Genomic DNA, 1,007 nt, shown 5'->3' with positions numbered 1-1,007 from the left:
ATCTTCTTTCTAGAGGTCTAATCTACACACAAACATTCATACCAAGCTGAACCCGTGCTAGCTTGTACCTGATCTGCCCAAATAAACAATGGAAACCAATAATAAATAAATATTAATTTCTACTGTAGACTGTAACCAATGGCAACTATTTAAAAAATAAATAAAAATAAAATTTCCAATTTCCATCGTGAATCTCGAGATCCCTGTTTGAGCACCTCTTTAAAATGCGAATTTCGAAAAATCCTTTTTTAGTGCGCCTATACATAGTAATAAGTACATTTACTGAAAATTTCATATCCATAGCTTCAGCAGTTCCGGCTAGGTGATGATGAATCACCCAGGACAAGTCTTTTTATATATACAGATATACCTAATTATTTTTTTTATTTTTATTTTTATAAAGATATGCACAATCTGTACTATTTAGCACAATAAGTGTATGTGATGACCGAATACATATTTATTGCAAATTAGAATAAGTAACCACCCATTAGTGACAATTGACTGGGAGTTGTTTGATTATCTATATATATTCATATAGTATGTAATAAATATACTATATATATATATATTTATTTTCCCCTTAGTCTCCTAACAAGTCGCGGCACCAGTTCCTTTTTAGCGGTAAATCCGAATTGCGTGCCAAAAAATTAAACATACATTAGAATGTCCAAATTGCATGTCATCTCTAAGAGGGGTATGTCTAAATTACATGGCACCTCTTAGAGGGGTATCTACGAATTTCATTCAATGTATAATTTTACTAAATAAAGTAATTTAACTTACTTTTCCACTGAAGGAAGAAGCTTGTTACATTACAATGAAATATATAAATATTGGAGAAGGTGACACTGTAAATATTAAATATTAAAACAATTGTAGTTCTGGGTAATCAAGGTGATGCATTTTACATTTTTACATATAAATAATTATATACAATTTGGTTGAGTTTTTTTTTGACATTTCGTGCATGGGATATCACAATTTCAATGTACAATATATTGTAT

Source organism: Acyrthosiphon pisum, chromosome X, assembly GCF_005508785.2.
Source record: "Acyrthosiphon pisum isolate AL4f chromosome X, pea_aphid_22Mar2018_4r6ur, whole genome shotgun sequence".
Classification (NCBI taxonomy): domain Eukaryota; kingdom Metazoa; phylum Arthropoda; class Insecta; order Hemiptera; family Aphididae; genus Acyrthosiphon; species Acyrthosiphon pisum.
Note: the sequence above shows the minus strand (reverse complement) of the source record.